Source organism: Eutrema salsugineum, unplaced genomic scaffold (genome assembly GCF_000478725.1).
Source record: "Eutrema salsugineum unplaced genomic scaffold, Eutsalg1_0 scaffold_8, whole genome shotgun sequence".
NCBI lineage: Eukaryota > Viridiplantae > Streptophyta > Magnoliopsida > Brassicales > Brassicaceae > Eutrema > Eutrema salsugineum.
The window spans coordinates 9,845,126-9,864,567 of NW_006256414.1; positions in this window are offsets into that span (position 1 = coordinate 9,845,126).

Genomic DNA, 19,442 nt, shown 5'->3' on the forward strand with positions numbered 1-19,442 from the left:
TCACTGGACACAGAATGTGTATATACTATAGAAAGCTCAATGCAGTCTCTAGGAAGGATCATTTTCTTTTGCCTTTTATTGATCAGATGCAAACCATTCCTTCTTTTGTTTTCTAGATGGTTACTCTGTATTCTTTCAGATCCCCATAGATCCAAGAGACCAAGAGAAGACAACATTTACTTGCCCTTATGGGACATTTGCATACAGGCGCATGCCTTTTGGTCTTTGTAACGCCCCAGCTACATTCCAGCGTTGCATGATGCATATATTCTCTGACATCATTGAAGAGAAGGTGGAGGTGTTCATGGACGATTTTTCTGTCTATGGCTCCTCCTTCTCCGATTGTCTCTCTAATTTGTCACAGGTCCTGGAGAGATGTGAGCAGCATAACCTGGTGTTAAATTGGGAGAAATGCCACTTCATGGTGCAGGAAGGGATTGTACTTGGGCACTCTGAGAAAGGCATAGAGGTTGACAGAGCAAAAGTGGAAGTAATGGTGAATCTGCAAGCTCCCACTTCAGTCAAAGGGATAAGGAGCTTCCTTGGGCATGCAGGGTTTTACAGAAGATTCATCAAAGACTTCTCAAGAATAGCCAGACCTGTGACAAGGCTATTGAGTAAAGAGGTTGACTTTGTCTTTGATGCTGAGTGTGAAGAAGCCTTCAAGATGATCAAGGATGCATTCAGTGCACCCATTGTCCAGGCTCCAGACTGGTCTCTTCCTTTTGAGGTTATGACTGATGCATCAGATTATGCAGTTGGAGCTGTGCTTGGCCAGAGGAAGGACAGAAAGCATCATGTCATCTACTATGCCAGCAGAACCCTTGATTCTGCTCAAGAGAAGTATGCTACAACAGAGAAGGAAATGTTGGCAATAGTCTTTGCTTTTGACAAATTCAGAAGCTACCTGGTGGGATCAAAAGTCATTGTATATACTGATCATGCAGCCCTCAGATATCTAATGACCAAAAAAGATGCCAAGCCTAGACTATTGAGATGGGTTCTGTTACTTCAGGTGTTTGATATGGAAGTACAAGACAAGAAGGGTATAGAGAATAGAGCTGCACACCATCTCTCTAGGTTAAGAGTGGACTCTGAAGTCCCTCTTAATGACAGTCATCCTGAGGAATCATTGATGGTGCTCAACTCTTATTTGGAGTTTGAAGAAGTGGATAGCATCCAAGAGAAGAGAATGCCCTGGTTTTCTGATATTGTGAACTTTCTTGCCTGTGGTGTGGAACCACCAGAACTTGATGCTTACCACAGAAAGAATTTCTTCAGAGATGTCCAGAGATACCACTGGGATGAACCTTACCTGTATGTCCTGAACAAAGATCAGCTGTATAGAAGGTGTCTTGCTGAAGAGGAGATGCAACCTGTGTTGCAAAAGTGTCATGGGTCAGCTTTTGGGGGTCACATGGGAGCATTCAAGACTGTGGCCAAGGTTCTTCAGAGTGGGTTTTGGTGGCCTACAATGTTCAAGGAAGCTCAAGGAGTTGTTTCAGCATGTGATGCCTGTTAGAGGCATGGGAACATTTCAAAGAGGAGTGAGATGCCTCAAAATCCAAAACTAGAGGTTGAAGTCTTTGATTGTTGGGGAGTGGACTTTATGGGGCCTTTCATCTCATCTTATGGGAATCAGTACATACTAGTGGCTGTGGACTATGTGTCCAAATGGGTTGAGGCTATTGCTTCCCCTACCAATGATTCCAAGGTAGTAGTGAGGTTGTTCAAGAACATAATCTTCCCAAGATTTGGAGTACCCAAGGTTGTTATTTCTGATGGAGGTTCTCACTTTGTGAACAAAACCTTGGAAGGTTTGCTGAAGAAGCATGGAGTGAAACATAAGGTAGCTACTCCTTATCATCCTCAAACTAGTGGCCAGGTTGAAGTGTCTAATAGGCAAATTAAGGCAATTCTTGAGAGGACTGTTAGCTCAAGCAGAAAAGATTAGAGCAAAAGGCTGGATGATGCATTGTGGGCTTATAGAACAGCCTTTAAGACTCCAATTGGGACATCTCCTTTCAACCTGCTATATAGGAAGAGCTGCCACCTTCCTGTTGAGCTGGAGTACAAGGCCTTATGGGCTGTGAAGTTCCTGAACTTTGATATCAAAACAGCTCAAGAGAAAAGGATAATTCAACTCCATGACCTTGAAGAGATCAGGTAGGGAGCTTTTGAGAGCTCCGAGATCTATAAAGAGAAGACCAAAGTTCTACATGATCAAAAGATTCTGAAAACGGAGTTCAAGGAAGGTGATCTGGTGTTGCTGTTCAACTCTAGGCTTAAGTTGTTTCCTGGAAAACTTAAGTCTAGATGGTCTGGTCCCTTTAAGGTTCTTGAGGTCAGGCCATATGGAGCTGTTGTGTTTTGGGGCAAGGATGCTCAAGAGTTTGTGGTCAATGGCCAAAGGATCAAGCACTACCTAGTTTCACAAAGGAAGGAGGAAGCTACATCAGTTCCCCTTCTTGATCCACCACCAGCCTGTTAAACAGGTTTTCAAAGTCAAACTTAGAGACTTTAAACAAAGTGCTCTTGGGAGACACCCAAGCTTATCCTTTGTAAATATGCTTTTGATCTTTTTTTTTTTTATGTTTTAGAACTTTTTGATGGGTTTTGTGAGTTGATCTCAGGTTCCAGGTGACTTTGGGGGCATGTGAGAAGGCTGAGAGAAGAGTTTAAGGCATGAAAACTTAAGGACGGCTGTGTGCTACTTGGTTGTGCGGCTCGGCCAGGCTGAAAACCATCTCGCATAAGACCTCGCAATTTAGTCCTACTTGGGTCTGCTGGTTATGCACCTGGCAACAAGAGATTTGAGCAAGAAAACGCCTAAGTGTCAAAACCTGCGGGTAAGGCGTGCAGCCCGGATAAAAGGAAGACCAGGTCGCACGAAGATTCGCGTTTCACACCGGCCTGGTGCTGCAAGACAGTCCAACGAATCCCAGGTCGCACATGAAGAACAGGACGCAAAATCGTCTAAGTGTCCAGACCTGCAACTTAGGAGTGCGGCTTGAAGAATGGAAGGACCAAGCCGCAGGAACGTTCGCAAAATACACCGAGTTGGGAGTGCGAGAAGGTCCGAGAGCAGCCAGGTCGCACACCAGTAGAAGGAACCTGTGGCGTCTAAGTGTAAAAGGATGCTAGACGGGCTTGCAGGTAAGACTAAGGAGGTCCCAGGTCGCAGTAACGTTCGCAAATTGCACCGACCTGGGAATGCGAGTGGTTTCAGAAGAAGAACCAGGCCGCACATTGAGAAGGAGCGAGGATATTGTCTAAGACTCAGAACGTGCGACCTGGTCATGCGACTTGGACGCACGTAAGACCAGGCCGCACGAAAGCTCGCATTTTACTCCGAGTAAGGCATGCGGGATAGCTGAAGGCCGGACCAGGTCGCAGCATGAGATGAGAGACAAGACCGTGCAGAAGAATATGTGTGCGACTTGGTCATGCGGGACGGTCTGAGGACTTCCAAAGTCGCACACATATTCGTCGTTTACACCGAGTCGGTCGTGCGGCTCGGTCACCGGAGTTTCAGCCCGCACAAAGGGAAAAAGGAGTCTGGTCAATGAGAAAGGGACAGGTCAAAGCTTTGACTGGTCAAAATGGATCTATTGACCACCAGTCCAAAGGCTGAACCTAGTCCCACACTCTCTCTTCCTCACCAAAACCACGAGTTTGCTCTCTTACCCCATTTCTCTCCATTGTTTTCATCACAACTCTCTCATTTCTTCACAAAATTTTTTTTATTCAAAGTGCTCTGAGCTCGTTTTTGAGTTGTTAACATCATCCTGATAGCATTTCAAACTCGTTTGCATCATAATCCCAAGGTATTCGCTCTGTTAAAATTCATCTTTTTCCATGTTCTTAAATGGTGATTTTTAAACTTCAAGTGTGGAATCGATTTTAATAGGTTCTTTTAGACCTTGGGATTATTTTTATAAATGGTAGGGTGCTAGATAGTCATATAAAACAGAGCACTTTCTTGGTGATTCATTGTTTTTGAGTTTTGAAAATTGTTGCAAGTTAATTCATGAAAAATCGATTTTTCTTGGAAAAGAAATGAACTTGTTTCCTGCTGAGTCCTTGCTTTGCACTCTTGTTTTTGCATTGCTGTGAATTTAATGGGCTGATGCTTGGCTTGAGAAACTAGTTCATGTTCTTAAAAACTTGCCTTTGCAACAATTCTTCAAAATTTTAGATTACTTTTGTGGAACTTGTTCTTGTGCTCATCCTGTTTTTGAGAAATTTATTGGCATATGACTGAGAGAACCAATTCTCTAGCCAAGAAGAAAGGTTCTGCATAGAAGGATAAGAGTTTGGTCTCAGGATCTTCACAGCCAAAAGGAAATGGTTAAGGCACCAAGAAAAGCACAAAGCAAGGGAAAAGTGAACAAGCGCCAAAAAGGACAAGGAATGAAGAGAAAGCATTGGTGGTTGCTTCTGGTTCAAAGAAGAAAGGAAAACAGCTGGCTGTGGTATCTGAAGAAGAACAGACTGAGAGTGGCTCAAGCAGCTCAGCAAGAGGCTCCCAAGGCACCATTGAAGAAGCATCAAAGAGGATCAAGAAAACTGAACCAGAAACACCTGATTATCTGGCTAAGTTTCAAAAGATGGGGATCCAGCAAGGGAGGTTCCCTGATGTGGACTTTCTGAAGAAAATTGGCATCTATGACGATGTCAAAACTTTGCTTGGGAACATGGGCATTGAATCACTCTTGGAGCTGAGAGAGATCGCATATGAAGAGGAGTCTCAAGAGTTCTTGGCTTCTTTTGATGCTTTTATGTACTACCCAAGGGACTCAAGGATTCTTCAAGGGGATGGTCTTGGATACATGGAGTTTACGGTGAAAGGAAAGGCTTACAGAGTGCCATTCAGGGAATTAAATGAGATATTTGGGTTTCTGCACCTAAAAACGTTCCTCTCTCCAACCAGATCGGTCTTAGAAAGGAAGTTGTTCAAGCTTTGTGGAGATCAATAGCTTTTGGGAAGTACACAGCTGGAGCAGCTAAGTCCTCTTGGATAAGAAATCTAGTGCTGAGATATGTCCACAAGATCCTCTCTCACAGTTTCTTCTTCAAGCTTGATGTTGGGAGAGTTCATAAACGTGATCTGAATCTCCTTGGTGTGGGGCTGAAACAGTTGATGCCAACTTATGAAAATGGGAAGCCCTATGAAGGATATGCTTACACAACTTGTCTTGCCACTCAATTAGCAAGGTCTTTGATGTTCTACAAGGAGTGCATTTGGGGTTCAACAAAGAAGGATGCAAAGTTGGCCCATGGTTGGGTGGTAACAAAGATCTTGAAGGCAAGAGGGTAGAGGTTCAAGGAGAACAAGGCAAGGCTTGACCTGATTAATGAAGCTCATTTGTGTAAAATCGGTTTCTTTCAGGGAAGATTTGGAGCCAAGCTGGTTTACAACTTCAAATCCTTCATTGATGAGCCAGTCCAAACTCTCTTGCCCAATCCCTCCATCACCACAGTCCAAGTAAAAAGGAACATTTATTTCTACTTGTTGAAGGAAGAGCTGTACAATGTCCAAACTGATCCACCAATTCTCAAGTACAAGAAAGCCTGCAGAGAAGAAGTGTCCAAAGAAAAGAGAGCAACCGCTGACGCTGCTGCCACTAGTGCTGCTGGTGTTGGAGATGAAGGTCTGCCTCCACCTCAAAAACGTTATGGTGGGAACAGGTATCATTTTGATGACTACAACTGGGAGGAGCCAGGCACTTCAGGGTTTAGAGCTCAACAAAAGATTGGTGTTCTCCAACAATGGTGCAAGTACCAAGACAAAACGATACACAAGATGGCAAAGTGTATCAAGGAGATGAAGAAAAGGATCAAGAAGCTCGAAAACCCCTGCAAAGGTGGATCTCCAACACCGGTTTCACCAAGGAACAGAGAAGAGATTGGAGAGAATTCCACCAACTGCACAGCCCTGGTCCCATATGGCACAGCTTGGGTCGATCTTAACGACGGTTCTGATGAGGCAAGCCATCACTCCTGGGAGACACAATCCGGTCACACTTCAAACCCCTCTTACTCCTTGGGGTCCGACTTCCACAGCTCTTAGGTAACACTCCACACCTTGTACATATGCATGTAGATTTTCTTTTCCTCTTTGCATTTTACTTGTTTGTTTTGCTTTTACTCCTTTCTCATGCTTTCATAACATAATGGACTGTGTTATTTAAGTGTGGGGGAGGAGTTTCATCCTATACTAATCATATTTTCTCTGTTCTTATTTTCTACTTTGAGTCTTGAGTCTCATTCTTGCATGCATTCATGTAGTTGCATCTAAGTGCATATAAAAGCCAAAAAAATGAAAAACAAAAAACAAAAAAAAATCACAAAAAAGTTCATGTAGTTGCATTCTCATTTTTAGGATTGAGTCTAGTTGCATATTCATGTAGGCTGCATCAATGCAAGGTTGTGATGATAGGTTTTTCCTTGAGAGAATATCACTTTAAGAATTCGATTCACTGCCCTAGTTTCTAGTTCTTTGCTGCATGTAAAAAAGAAAGAAATCAAGACTGATCCATGCTTTGAAATTGTTGAGTGAATCAAGCTTTGATTAGTTCCAGCCTTATCTAAGTGAGAACCATAATTTGAAAATCTAATTATCATTGCTTGTGCATGTCATTGTGAACTCATGGGTACCCTTAAAATATTTGAGCTCTCTTATCCCTTTTACCACTCTTTGCTAGCTCAAATAGCTGTTCTCTCATCTTGAGACAGTTCCCTGCCTTGAACCAAACCTTCCTTGAAGCCTGAAACACTATAGTGAGAGATGTGAGGCCTTTTTCTGAATAAACTTGACAGAAAGTGTTGGGTTTAGGGCGAAAAGAGTAGGGTCTCATGTAGATCTAGCTCTGCATCATGAGTCTAGAGTAGGCTAGGAAGAGATCTTGAGAAACACTGAGTGGAAAAGAGAAAGTTTGAGATGAGAACCAGGGGATGGAAAATAAAAGAAAGCGGTTTGGGGTCTGCTGTGAAAAGAAAGAAAAGCTCTTGTGTTTTGAAAAAAAAAGTCTAGCCTCTAAGTAAAAAGAAAAAAAAAGAAGCCAAAAGCTCAAGTGTTTGAAAAGAAAAGAAAAGAGGCTAGAGAGTGTTATGTGAGAAAGAGCTAAGTGGAAGATTCAGACCCCAAAGCCTGAGTTTAAAGATGAAAAGATGAATCCCCTGGTGAGAAAAAGAATGAGAGTGAAGTGATGAGAGGGTTGATAAGGCAATGAATGTCTTGGGAAAGGAATAGCTAGGACGTGATCTTCATGGGAGTAGAGTTAAGGTGAAAGAACAATTTAGGGCATTGGGTAGATGGGATTCTGCTCTTGTATGCACCAGTTTTCTTTTACCCTTAGCATTCTGTTAAAGTTTATTCCTTCTTGAGTGATCCCTTGAGCTGCATGGAAACCATAAACATTAAATGAGATCATCTTTGTCTCATGCCCTGTCCCAAGACAAGTGAGTTCACATGATTTGCATAAGCATGATTCACATGAGCTTTAATGAATGTCCAAAGGTTGGAACTATGGCTGTTTGTGAAAACTTAAGCTTGAGCTTGATTCATTTATTGATAAGTATGGCCAAAGTTTTGTGAGTAATCTTGTTTGCAATGCATCTTAGAATTAGCAACTAGGACAGTGATCTTTGAATTCCTTTAGTGATACACTCTCTCATTAAGGAATATGAACTCCCAATGCATCCAACCTCTTTCTCTCATTTGCTATTTTTGCTTGAGGACAAGCAAAGGACAAGTGTGGGGGAGTTGATATGTTCATAATTTGCATCATTTAAGTTGTATATTTCATTTCAAATCATATCTTATTTCATGCATTTTAGGTCTTTAGGGTTTGTTTTAGGACTTAAGAGTTGCATTAGGTCCCAATGAGTCTTTGCATGTTTGGAGTGTTTATCAGGTGTATTTGGAGCTATCCGGAGTTAAAAGGTGAATCCAGGAAGAGAAATGGCGATCAGGGCTTGAAAGATGGTGAAAATGGGTTTTTGGAGGTTCTCGGGGATTCTCACCTACCGCAGGCAACTTTTTTCGGCGTTTTCCATGTACCGGGAGTGAGCCTCTCGGCCAAAACGCGTACCGCGGCTAAGGTCTCTCGGCCAAAATTTCCGAGACACATCTCAGAAATTGCTTCACCTGAAGGTCTTACCGGTCGATTCAGCTGTCGGGGGCTTTATGAGAGTTGGCGAGGATTAGATCATGGTTCCAGAGCAGATGGAATCATAGGATTTGGAGGCGTGAGCAGAGAGTTAAGCTCGTCGGAAGGCACGCCTGTCTCGCTACCGTTTTGAACCGACCCGATGAGCTCCGAAGAATGTGAAGGACGATGCACTTCCAGACCGATTCAGTCTACAGGGCCTTCATCAAGATTTGAGATATTTGAGTCCTCTTTCCATAACGTTTGAGATCATTCAATTTGGAGCTATGAGCAAGAAGATAACGTTTCTGGAATGGACGCATGTCTAGAAGCCTCTTTCTGACCGTGTCAATGCACTGCGAAGATGAGCCCTCCAGGGAACTTTCCACTTCCCAAGCGCCGAAGGTTCCTTCACCAAAGTCGCAGATGTCTGACTGTTCTGTCCACTGAAATTGTAATCGCACCATTTGGACCAGTATCCTGGGAGTTACTCTCCCACGAATGTGAAGTGGTCCGAGGAGACCTGAAGCCTGCGAGATAGTCTTGCGACTTGGTTAACTCGCAATGCCTGGAGATTAATGCCTGGGGGTTGAGCTGCGTATTGAGATGTGCGAGTAAGGTATAACTGGGTAAGGTCTAAGGTTCCCGAGCAAGAAAAATACTAAGTCCACAAGCGTGTGACTTGAGCATGCGAGTTGGCCAAGCTTGTAACTGAGCCGCATGAAGACTCGCAATTTACACCGACTTGAGCATGCGACTTGGGAGTGATGAAGACCACCCCGCACATATTTCTGAAAGTCCCTGCTACACGGTCGTGCGAGTTAAGGAGCAAAGGGAACTGAGCCGCCCGAAGATTCGCGTTTTACACCGAGAAAGTGATGCGGCTGGGCTTACATGGGTTCTATCTCGTACAAGCTTCTTCCTTTGGCTGTGCGAGTTAGGCATGCGACTTGGGACTAAAGGAGGACCTAATCGCACACATATTCTCCCCAGATTTCGTCTTGGTCATGCGAGTTGAAGAGGAAGAAAGCTGAATCGCACAAAGACTCGCAGAACACACCTAGATGAGCATGCGGCTGAGACTAAAGGACTTAAGGCTCACAAGACTGCTTCTTTAGCTGTGCGACTTAGGCATGCGACTTGGGAAGCTCCTGACCAACTCGCACACTCGTCATTTTACCCATTAAAGCCGGGTCAGGACCCGGTTTGTTCCGGGCTGACCCGGTTTTTTTTAGAACCTATAAATAGTTTTTTAGGGTTTTACCCCATGGACTTAAGCTTTATTCCATAATCTCTTTGCCTCTTTTGTGTAAGAAAACTCCTTTGAAGAGAAATATCTGATTTTGGGCGTTTTAATCAAGAGAGTTTGAGAGATCTTGTGTTTAAAAGCTGCAAATCCATCATTATCTATCTTCTCCATCTACATTTCTCATCATTAATCATGCCAATCTTCTCAACTTGAAAAGGTTTAAGAGAGATTAGCATGATTAGTGAGTAATCCCCATATTAAGGTCTTAGATATGTAGATTAGGGTGCTTAGGTGGTAGATTAGTGAGCTTAGGGGTTAGATCATTCATATTCCATTCTCTACAACCTGTTCTTAATGCTAGATCCATACACATCATATGTGGTCTAGATTCTGGGAATTTCATGCACCAAAAGTGGTTGATGAAATCCCTGAACCAAGGTTGTTAGAGGTTTAAGTATTATTCATCATGGAAATGATTGTTTATATGCTTAAATGACAGATTAAACTAGTTCTTAATGCTTGTTGATTCATGTTTCACTAATGATGATTAGGTTAGAAACTGTTTTAGCATAGAAGTTAATACCTTCATGAGAGGATTAGCTTAATTAATGATGTTTAAGTTGAATGGTTTGCTTGATCACATGATTCATTAGCTCACTAGTTTAACACTAAAGGCACCCTAATCCACTATCATGTCTAAGACCTTTCTCATCATCATACATACATTCTCATCTCATTTAGCTTACTTACTTGCTTGTTTAAGTTGATCATTAGCTCTAATTGTTGTTTTAAGTTCTTAGTTGTCATTAATCATCAAAACCTCATTCATTTGGCTTGAATTAAGAACTGATCCTGCATCTTAGTGTCTACACATGATGGATTGATACCCTTTGTACTGCAAAGTGACAAAAGGGATTGATAACCCCTCATTTAGAGCCTTGAAAACTCTAAGTTATCACATGTTTCTTCCAAGAGTGGCCCTTAACAATGTAGATAAGGTTCTGTTCACCATCTCAGTTTGGCCATCTGTTTGGGGGTGACAAGTTGTAGAGAACAAAAGCTTAGTGCCAAGCTTCTTCCACAAGGTTCTCCAAAAGTGGCTCAACAACTTGCTATCTCAGTCAGATACAATGGTACTTGGCACTCCATGTAAGCGCACAACCTCCTTGAAGAATATATCTGCCGTTTCAGATGCATCATTAACCTTTGCACAAGGTATAAAATGTGCCATCTTGGAGAATCTGTCCACCACCACAAATATGGAGTCTTTGTGCTTGATCTTTGGCAGCCCCAGCACAAAATCCATCGAAATATCAACCCATGGTGCTGTAGGGATCGGTAATGGTAAGTACAAACCGTGAGGGTGAACTCTAGACTTGGCTTTCTTGCAGATCTATCACGCATCTTGAACAATGAGCTTCTACAGCCTTTTTGAGGTGAGGCCAATAGAAGTGCTCTTTTACCACTGCAAGCGTCTTGTCTACTCCAAAGTGACCCATCAATCCGCCTCCATGAGCTTCTCTGACAATGAGATCTCTAAGAGAACATTGCGGAATACAAAGTCTCTTATCTCGGAACATAAAGCCTTCATAGATGTAGAACTTTCCATGAACTCCTTTGCTACACTCCTCAAAGCTCTCTCCTAGCTATGTATCTTCTTTGTAAAGGTCTTTGATGAACTCAATACCCATAACTTTGGCCTCTAAGTTGCGATGAGTGCATGTCTTCGGATAAAGCATCTGCCACTATGTTGTCTTTGCCCTTCTTGTACTTGATAATGTAGGGGAAAGTCTCAATAAACTCCATCCATCTGGCATGTCTCCTCTTGAGATGGGTTTGTCCTCGAAGGTGCTTAAATGTTTCATGGTCAGTTTAGACCACAAACTCTCTTGACAACAGATAATGCTGCCAAGTCTCCAAAGCTCTAAGTAGAGCATATAACTATTTGTCATACGTCGGATAGTTAACCGTAGCTCCTCCAAGCTTCTCACTGAAAAACACCACTGGTTTCGCTCCTAGTGTAAGTACAGCTCCTATGCCAATCCTTGATGCATCACACTCCACTTCAAATGTTTTGTTGAAGTCGGGCAACACTAGAACCGGTGCGTTGGTGAGCTTCTCTTTAAGAGTAACAAACGCCTTTTGTTGAGTTTCTCCCCAGGTAAAACCAACACTATTCTTTACCACAGCAGTGAGAGGTGCGACTATACTACTGAAATCCTTGACAAAACGCCGATAGAAGCTTGCTAACCCATGGAAGCTCCTCATTTGACTGATGTTTGTTGGGGCCGGCCAGTTTTTGATGGCTTTAATCTTCTCCTCATCAACCTGTAATCCCTGCGAGCTCACAAAAAATCTAGGAAAACCAACTTATCAGTGTAGAATGCGCACTTCTTTAAGTTTTCATAAAGGCCTTCTTGTCGAAGAGTCTTTAAAACAAGCTCACGATGCGACACATGATCAGATAAACATTTGCTGTAAACTAAAATATCATCAAAATAAACAACAACAAACTTACTGATGTATGCTCTAAGAACTTGGTTCATTAGACGCATAAAGGTACTTGGTGCATTGGTGAGGCCGAAGGGCATCACCATCCACTCATAGAGACTTTGCTTGGTCTTGAAGGCAGTCTTCCATTTATCACCTTCTTTCATCCTCATTTGGTGGTATCCACTCTTGAGATCGATCTTTGAGAACAAGGTGGCTCCACTAAGCTCATCAAGCATGTCATCGAGTCTTGGAATTGGGTGTCTATACTTGATGGTGATGTTGTTGATAGCTCGGCAATCTACACACATGCGCCTGGAGCCATCTTTCTTTTGCACCAATAGGACAGGAACGTCACAAGGGCTGAGGCTCTCCCTCACATATATTTTGTCTAACAGCTCCTTGAATTGCCTCTCCAACTCCTTGGACTCCTCAGAGCTCATTCGGTAAGCTGGTTTGTTTGGTAAAGCTGCTCCCGGTATGAAGTCTATTGGTGCTCTATGCCTCGAATTGGTGGCAATCCTTCAGGCATTTCTTAAAGGAACACATCTTTAAACCTGTCAAGTAAATCAGTGATCTCCGGTGGTAGTTCAAGTTCACCTAAACCTGCGCTCAAAAGCTCCTTAAAGATCATTAGTAGCATTGTGTGTTTAGCAGGAAAAACTTTTCTAACATAGCTAGGCTGAACAAGAAAATTTTACTTAGAGATACTTTCTTTTTCTTTAAGCATTTGCATTTGTAGTTCATGCACTTGTGATGGTGTAAGAGGTGCTAAACTAACTTTTCTTTTGTTATGCATAAGAGTATACATATTAGTCCTACCATCATGCTTAGTTTCTCTATCAAATGGTCATGGCCTACCTAACAATAAATGACCAGCTTGCATAAGGACTACATCGCATAAAACTTGATCTTGATATTTTTATATGCTAAATGGAATGGTGACTCGATCAGTAATCTTAAGCTCTACCTTCTCATCGAGCCATCTCAGCCTATAGGGCTGTGGATGTTTAGTTTTCTCAAGGCCTAGCTTATCAACCATGTGAGCACTTGCAACATTAGTACAAGACCCACCATCAATAATTAGGTTACATACCTTCCCTTTTATAGTGCAACGGCTGTGAAAGATGTTCTCTCTTTGTATGGTCTTGGCTGGCTCCACCATTACACTTAGTACATGTCTAGTGACAAGGAGCTCTCCTGTGTCTGGATAAGCTATGTCACCATACTCATCGTCTTGATCTTCTTGAACATCAGCTTCATCGTGTGACTCATAGTCTCCAGCCTCGGTCATGAGCATTACTCAGTTGTTTGGGCACTCGCGAGACATATGACCTCTTCCCCTGCATTTGAAACAAGTAATATATCTTGCACGCTGAGGGTTATTAGTCTTACCTGCCTCTGTCCTGGTGTCTTTGCTTGTTTCAATCGCCTTGCCTTTGAAGCGTGAATCAATCTCCACACTCTTTCTTTTGTCGATTGGTTTGTTGAAGTTGGAGTTCTAAGTGGTTTGTGGCTTGCTTCTGGTGTTGGTGATCTTCTTCTTGATGTGTTGTTCTGCCTGTATAGACAAATGGAAAAGATCTTTGAAGTCTTGATATACCTGTCTCTCCACTTTGCGGCTGATCCTCTCTTGTAAGCCATCAAGGAATTGCGCCATTAGAGCTTCTTCATCATCATTGAGCTCCAATCGGTTCCTCAAGCGCTCAAACTCCTCATAGTATTCTTCTACGGTCCTGGTTCCCTGTTTAAGAGTTTGAAAACGACGCTGTAAGTCTCGGTAAAAATGAGGAGGGACATACCTTTACCTCATTAGGTCTTTCATGTCGACCCGTGTATCAATAGCTCTCAAGCGGCTTCTCTTTTGGTCTGATACTTCTCTGTCCCACCATGTAAGTGCACCGTCGGTGAGCTGAGCCACTGCTAGTGCTACTCTCTTTGGACCAGGGTGATTGTAATAGTCGAAGATGTGATTCATCCTCTTCTCCCAATCTAGATAAGCTTCCGGATCAACTTTGCCAGCAAAGTTTGGTGCGGTGAGCTTAATATGGTTTTGGTTGTGTCTTGTGTAGGGTGTATACTCTTCATCATCGGCATCTCCATAATCATCTTGTGGCACACGTCTCCTTTGCCCGCGGTGTCTTTGACGTCTAGGGTTTGGCTCTTCATCTTGAGAAGAGTCATCTTCGGTCATGTGTGGCTCGTTGATGCGCACTCTGTTGTGCCTTGGATTGGTTCCGGTGTTCTGAGTGGTGTTGATGCCGGTTCCTAATCCTCCAATATTGTGAGTTGGCTGTAGAGTTACCCTCGGTGCTTGCTCCACACGGCTAAGTCTATCTCCAAAATTTTGCCTCAATGCTTTGATCTCGTCTCTCATGGAGATTATTAGTTGGTGAAGAGGGTCTTGTGCGTTGCTGCTCTCATCTCCCATAGTTTATTGTTCTAGTAAAACAAAAGAACATAAGGAAAAGTGATTAAGTTCGATCAAGAAATAAGAGATCACAAATATGGTAAGTCTTAGAAATGTAAACGATGCTTTCTCTATTATTTTTTTATTATTAACTTGGAAAATGAATGCAGCAATTAATGAGTTTTTTTTTTTTTTACTTTTTCTCTGATGAAACAACTTAGACAATAATTAATAATGAATAAAATGACTAGGGAATTGAAGTGCACGAAGAACACAAAGAAAATATGGTATGATGAATGTAATAAATTTTTTTTTGTATTTTTTTTTGTCGATATGGATATGAATACTAAAACTAGATGCATCTAAAATGATGCTTTCTTTTGTTTTCAATATATGAATGAGCAAATAACAGAATGATTAAATGATATGATTTTTTTTTAACTTGATGATAAAATAACTTAATGATGCAAACAAGATGATATGATGAAAACTAAATTCCTTTTTTTCTTTTTAACAAAACGAAAATGACAAGTGAAACTAGATGCAATGATAATGGATATTTTTTTTTATGGTGCAAGGAAGCAAATGATTAAACAGAAATGAAAAGATGCAAATAGATAGATAAATCCTGGGCTGAAGGAACTTCAGCTCTGAAACCAAAAAAATGATACAAGCTCCAAGCTGTCAAGGGCTTGTAGGATCACGGAAGCAAAGGCTGGTCGATGGCCAAGGGGTTGATTCAAGTGAATGAGCAACTCTAGACAATTGAATCGGCTGGTGGAAGTGAAGGATGTGAAATGGATCGAAGTGCACCACACAAGTTGTGAAAGACTTGTGATACAACACAGATTCTTGGCTCTAAGAAGTATTGGTCTCAACTAGAGAAAAGAAAAAAAAATTTTACACAGAAAACTCAATGCAAGAAATTCTCGTTTTATTAATATCAATGGTGAAAAATTACAAGGCTGTAATGGGACTTTATATAATGGTCCTAATAGCTTAGACTCAAAAAAATAAAAAGACTCAAAACAACAGGACTTTTAAAAGTAAAGACTCAAAACAACAGGACTTGTAAATTAAAATGCTACATTAAAGGGAAATAAAAAAAAAAAAAAAGAAAGACTGTCTAAACTAATTGTCTCTGCAAGAAATCAAAGACAAAAACTCGTTCATGTAGTTGCATTCTCATTTTTAGGATTGAGTCTAGTTGCATATTCATGTAGGCTGCATCAATGCAAGGGTGTGATGATAGGTTTTTCCTTGAGAGAATATCACTTTAAGAATTCGGTTCACTGCCCTAGTTTCTAGTTCTTTGCTGCATGTAAAAAAGAAAGAAATCAAGACTGATCCATGCTTTGAAATTGTTGAGTGAATCAAGCTTTGATTAGTTCCAGCCTTATCTAATTGAGAACCATAATTTGACAATCTAATTATCATTGCTTGTGCATGTCATTGTGAACTCATGGGTACCCTTAAAATATTTGAGCTCTCTTATCCCTTTTACCACTCTTTGCTAGCTCAAATAGCTGTTCTCTCATCTTGAGACAGTTCCCTGCCTTGAACCAAACCTTCCTTGAAGCCTGAAACACTATATGGAGAGATGTGAGGCCTTTTTCTGAATAAACTTGACAGAAAGTGTTGGGTTTAGGGCGAAAAGAGTAGGGTCTCATGTAGATCTAGCTCTGCATCATGAGTCTAGAGTAGGCTAGGAAGAGATCTTGAGAAACACTGAGTGGAAAAGAAAATGTTTGAGATGAGAACCAGGGGATGGAAAATAAAAGAAAGCGGTTTGGGGTCTGCTGTGAAAAGAAAGAAAAGCTCTTGTGTTTTGAAAAGAAAAGTCTAGCCTCTAAGTAAAAAGAAAAAAAAGAAGCCAATAGCTCAAGTGTTTGAAAAGAAAAGAAAAGAGGCTAGACAGTGTTATGTGAGAAAGAGCTAAGTGGAAGATTCAGACCCCAAAGCCTGAGTTTAATGATGAAAAGATGAATCCCCTAGTGAGAAAAAGAATGAGAGTGAAGTGAGGAGAGGGTTGATAAGGCAATGAATGTCTTGGGAAAGGAATAGCTAGGACGTGATCTTCATGGGAGTAGAGTTAAGGTGAAAGAACGATTTAGGGCATTGGGTAGATGGGATTCTGCTCTTGTATGCACCAGTTGCCTTTTACCCTTAGCATTCTGTTAAAGTTTATTCCTTCTTGAGTGATCCTTTGAGCTGCATGGAAACCATATACATTAAATGAGATCATCTTTGTCTCATGACCCTGTCCCAAGACAAGTGAGTTCACATGATTTGCATAAGCATGATTCACATGAGCTTTAATGAATGTCAAAAGGTTGGAACTATGGCTGTTTGTGAAAACTTAAGCTTGAGCTTGATTCATTTATTGATAAGTATGGCCAAAGTTTTGTGAGTAATCTTGTTTGCAATGCATCTTAGAATTAGCAACTAGGACAGTGATCCTTGAATTCCTTTAGTGATACACTCTCTCATTAAGGAATATGAACTCCCAATGCATCCAACCTCTTTCTCTCATTTGCTATTTTTGCTTGAGGACAAGCAAAAGACAAGTGTGGGGGAGTTGATATGTTCATAATTTGCATCATTTAGGTTGTATATTTCATTTCAAATTATATCATATTTCATGCATTTTAGGTCTTTAGGGTTTGTTTTAGGACTTAGGAGTTGCATTAGGTCCCAATGAGTCTTTGCATGTTTGGAGTGTTTATCAGGTGTATTTGGAGCTGTCTGGAGTTAAAAAAGGTGAATCCAGGAAGAGAAATGGCGATCAGGGCTTGAAAGATGGTGAAAATGGGTTTTTGGAGGTTCTCGGCGATTCTCACGTACCGCAGGCAACTTTTCTCGGCGTTTTCCATGTACCGCGAGTGAGCCTCTCGGGCAAAACGTGTACCGCGGCTAAGGTCTCTCGGCCAAAATTTCCGAGACACATCTCAGAAATCGCTTCACCTGAAGGTCTTACCGGTCGATTCAGTTGTCGGGGGCTTCATAAAAGTTGGCGAGGATTAGATCATGGTTTCAGAGCAGGTGGAATCATAAGATTTGGAGGCGTGAGCAGAGAGTTAAGCTCGTCGGAAGGCACGCCTTTCTCGCTACCGTTTTGAACCGACCCGATGAGCTCCGAAGAATGCGAGGGACGATGCACTTCCAGACCGATTCAGTCTACAGGGCATTCATCAAGATTTGAGATATTTGAGTCCTCTTTCCATAACGTTTGAGATCATTCAATTTGGAGCTATGAGCAAGAAGATAACATTTCTGGAATGGACGCATGTCTAGAAGCCTCTTTCTGACCGTGTCAATGCACTGCGAAGATGAGCCCTCCAGAGAACTTTCCACTTCCCAAGCGCCGAAGGTTCCTTCACCAAAGTCGCAGATGTCTGACTGTTCTGTCTACTGAAATTGTAATCGCACCATTTGGACCAGTATCCTGGGAGTTACTCTCCCACGAATGTGAAGTGGTCCGAGGAGACCTGAAGCCTGCGAGATAGTCTTGCGACTTGGTTAACTCGCAATGCCTGGAGATTAATGCCTGGGGGTTGAGCTGCGTATTGAGATGTGCGAGTAAGGTATAACTGGGTAAGGTCTAAGGTTCCCGAGCAAGAAAAATACTAAGTCCACAAGCGTGCGACTTGAGCATGCGAGTTGGCCAAGCTTGGAACTGAGCCGCATGAAGACTCGCAATTTACACCGACTTGAGCATGCGACTTGGGAGTGATGAAGACCACCCCACACATATTTCTGAAAGACCCTGCTACACGGTCGTGCGAGTTAAGGAGCAAAGGGAACTGAGCCGCACGAAGATTCGCGTTTTACACCGAGAGAGTAATGCGGTTGGGCTTACATGGGTTCTATCTCGTTAAGCTTCTTCCTTTGGCTGTGCGAGTTAGGCATGCGACTTGGGACTAAAGGAGGACCTAATCGCACACATATTCTCCCCAGATTTCGTCTTGGTCATGCGAGTTGAGGAGGAAGAAAGCTGAATCGCACAAAGACTCGCAGAACACACCTAGATGAGCATGCGGCTGAGACTAAAGGACTTAAGGCTCACAAGACTGCTTCTTTAGCTGTGCGACTTAGGCATGCGACTTGGGAAGCTCCTGACCAACTCGCACACTCGTCATTTTACCCATTAAAGCCGGGTCAGGACCCGGTTTGTTCCGGGCTGACCCGGTTTTTTTTAGAACCTATAAATAGTTTTTTAGGGTTTTACCCCATGGACTTAAGCTTTATTCCATAATCTCTTTGCCTCTTTTGTGTAAGAAAACTCCTTTGAAGAGAAATATCTGATTTTGGGCGTTTTAATCAAGAGAGTTTGAGAGATCTTGTGTTTAAAAGCTGCAAATCCATCATTATCTATCTTCTCCATCTACATTTCTCATCATTAATCATGCCAATCTTCTCAACTTGAAAAGGTTTAAGAGAGATTAGCATGATTAGTGAGTAATCCCCATATTAAGGTCTTAGATATGTAGATTAGGGTGCTTAGGTGGTAGATTAGTGAGCTTAGGGGTTAGATCATTCATATTCCATTCTCTACAACCTGTTCTTAATGCTAGATCCATGCACATCATATGTGGTCTAGATTCTGGGCATTTCATGCACCAAAAGTGTTTGATGAAATGCCTGAACCAAGGTTGTTAGAGGTTTAAGTATTATTCATCATGGAAATGATTGTTTATATGATTAAATGACAGATTAAACTGGTTCTTAATGCTTGTTGATTCATGTTTCACTATGATGATTAGGTTAGAAACTGTTTTAGCATAGAAGTTAATACCTTCATGAGAGGATTAGCTTACTTAATGATGTTTAAGTTGAATGGTTTGCTTGATCACATGATTCATTAGCTCACTAGTTTAACACTAAAGGCACCCTAATCCACTATCATGTCTAAGACCTTTCTCATCATCATACATACATTCTCATCTCATTTAGCTTACTTACTTGCTTGTTTAATTTAATCATTGGCTCTAATTCTTGTTTTAAGTTCTTAGTTGTCATTAATCATCAAAACCTCTCTCATTTGGCTTGAATTAAGAACTGATCCTGCATCTTAGTGTCTACACATGATTGATTGATACCCTTTGTACTGCAAAGTGACAAAAGGGATTGATAACCCCTC